Source organism: Mustelus asterias, unplaced genomic scaffold (assembly GCF_964213995.1).
Source record: "Mustelus asterias unplaced genomic scaffold, sMusAst1.hap1.1 HAP1_SCAFFOLD_35, whole genome shotgun sequence".
NCBI lineage: Eukaryota > Metazoa > Chordata > Chondrichthyes > Carcharhiniformes > Triakidae > Mustelus > Mustelus asterias.
The window spans coordinates 5,458,588-5,461,437 of record NW_027590117.1 but is presented as its reverse complement, the minus strand read 5'-3'; the positions used below and the strand labels follow the sequence as shown (position 1 = coordinate 5,461,437).

At 42.0% G+C, this 2,850-nt stretch overlaps 1 non-coding gene across 1 annotated transcript; it reads right to left on the bottom strand.

Moving 5' to 3' along the window:
* Window positions 1-802: 802 nt before the first annotated feature.
* On the bottom strand, window positions 803-893 carry trnar-ucu (transfer RNA arginine (anticodon UCU)). The gene is given in 2 exon segments: window positions 803-838; window positions 857-893. It is a non-coding gene; the product is annotated as a tRNA-Arg (tRNA).
* Between the last annotated feature and the right edge of the window lie 1,957 nt (window positions 894-2,850).

Genomic DNA, 2,850 nt, shown 5'->3' with positions numbered 1-2,850 from the left:
TTACCTTAGAATCATACAATCCCGACAGTGCTGAAGGAGACCGTTCTGCTCATCGAGTCTGTACCGACTCTCCGACAGAGAATCGCACACAGGACCTTTCCCCGCGGCGCCACGCATGCACCACACTAATCTGCCTATACAAACACCTTGGGGACCAAGGGGCAATCTAGCATGGCCAATCCACCAACCTGCTCATCTTTTGGGAGGAAACCGGAGCACCTGGTTTCCTGGGTGAATGAAACTTGAACAGCACTCCAGACGTGTGGCACTATCCAGCACAAAACATCCCACTTCATTCGCTTCTTATGCATAAAAGTTCACTCCCTCCACTACCGACACACAATGGCAGCAGTGTGCCCCACCGACAAGATGCACTGCAGCAACACAGCAAGACTCCTTTGCCAGCACCTTCCAAACCCACGGCCACTACAGCCTAGAAGGGCAAGCGCAGCAGACACATCAAGATAACACCACCACGCTGCAGGGCACTGATATTTATTTATTGATTGTAGTTATTTATAAGTTGTTGCTGCGTGTGAGTTTTTAAATCTTGTTTATCTTCCAAAAGAAACGAAATATTTAATTGAAAATGATGTTACTCCTTCTAACGCAACCAGCGAATGTTGTGTCACACTTTAAGAAAGCCACTGGGGTTTGCGTTTTCTTCTCGAGTCAGTGGTTTTCCTGGGAGCCGAGTAAACAGGAACAGCACGGAAAGGGGGCAGAGCAGAAAATGTCGGTGCCGAAACTGAATCACATCAAAGAAGAAGCAAACCGTTTGCTACTAATCTGATCCAAAACCCAACTCTGGTGGGACTCGAACCCACAACCTTTGAATGGCTAACTTGCCCTTATTTAGAAGTCCAACGCGCTATCCATTGCGCCACAGAGCCACATGCCAACAGATTAATTTACAGGTCCATATATGGATTCTTGACAATGTAGAAACTTCTGATAAGTTCACAAATCTCGTATTTAAAACGTCGGTAACAGTTAGGAGGAACTTCGCTGATTGCAAGTCATGTTGGGACATCTTATGTCTGTTAAAACAACTGTGGAAATACAGACCTTTATCTCTTTTATACAGGAAATCTGTCCATCACGGAATGATCCTCCCGAGCTCTCCTCCTCATTCTCTTCAACAGCTTGGAGTGTAATCTCGCAGGCTTCATAGTTGGGCGACACATACTGCTCCATCTGTCACAGAGCGGATCAATTGCAGTAAAACATCTACACAGAACACAAGGCAAAGCTGGAAGTTGGAAATCCGAAGCAAAAACAGAAAATGCTGAAAATGCTCAGCAGGTGAGGCAACACTTATCATTAATGGAGATTTCTGTAAAACAAGATTTTGAAGCACAGCACAGCGACACAGTTTAAAGTTTCCATTCATCCACAATGGATGCTCCATTCTATGATTTTGAACAATTCAAATTGATAATGTGCATTGTTATTTTTGTCGCCACAGCCTGAAAACTACTTCAGGCATTGATGTCACCCTTGGATTTTAAATTTGTAAATCCATTCTCTATCTTTTTAACGCGACTATTGAAACATTATCCATCACCCGCTCAGTTCTTTTTCAATGAGAAGGAGAATTGAAGATATAATTAGATAACGCTCTTTGACTAAATTTGTACAGAAGCATAGAGGCGGAAATCACACACAGCGCTTCATTAAACTCAAACGCTAAACATTGAAATGAGACAGTTATTAATCAAGGGATGGTTCCATTTATTCATTTATTATTTATGCAGAATAGAAAGGTTGGTGCAATCTGGACAGTGTAACTGAGCAGACTGAAACACAATGGGGACTGGACAGGATAAGCCGACCATGGGCAGTGCACAAAGAGAAGGTGCAACGTTAACTGAGTTATCGACGGAGCAATGAGTCGTTGCAGAGTGAAGGTACATCGGAACGTGGGAGTGCTAAATGTTTAATGATCACTGCACAAGTGGACGGTGAAATGCAGACTTCAGGCTGGATATTCAACGGGTTCTGTGAAGGGTGAATAGACGGTGGCATCTTGGCATGGTGAAGGTGCCAAGGGACGAGGAACACTAAAGGCACACACTTTATTTTATCTCACCTCTCCTCGATCTTCGGACCAAAATATATCACTTCACACTTTCTTACATTAATTAAATTGCATCTGTCACGTGTCTGTCCATTCCACCAGCAGGTCGGTATCTTCTTGAAGATTATCAATATCCTTCTCACTAAAGTTCATAATATTTTCAAGTTTCGCACCACTGGCAAATTTTGAGTTTAAAACTTGTACACCCAGATATAGTCATGATGTGGAGATGCCGGCGTTGGACTGGGGTAAACACAGTGGAAAAGAGCAGATTTCCACTCCATCTGACGAAGGAGCAGCGCTCCGAAAGCTAATGGCATTTACTGCCAAATAAACCTGTTGGACTTTAACCTGGTGTTGTTAAAACTCTTACCCAGGTATTTGTCAGTGATATATATGAAGAAAAGTAGATTTCTCTCTATATACCATCCCCAATGAGAAATAGGTAAAACTTTGTGTAATATATGCTTTAATAGGTTTGTACCAATAATTACATTGTTGCATAATGAAATTCTAACTCTGCTAAACAACAATGATTCAAAATGCCACTTGGTTCAAAAGAAAATACATACCGGTACAAATACCTTCACTGAAACAGCATAGCCTTGCTGATTTACCGGTATTTAAATGATGAACACAGAGGAAAGCAGCGTACTTGTAGATTTCGAATTGATATGGCAAACAAATTTAGTATTTCGAAATTCCTCCGTCCTAGTTCAATATAATGTGTACAATTCTTGTCTGTTCTGTCTCTCTCTGATGTCTGAAGT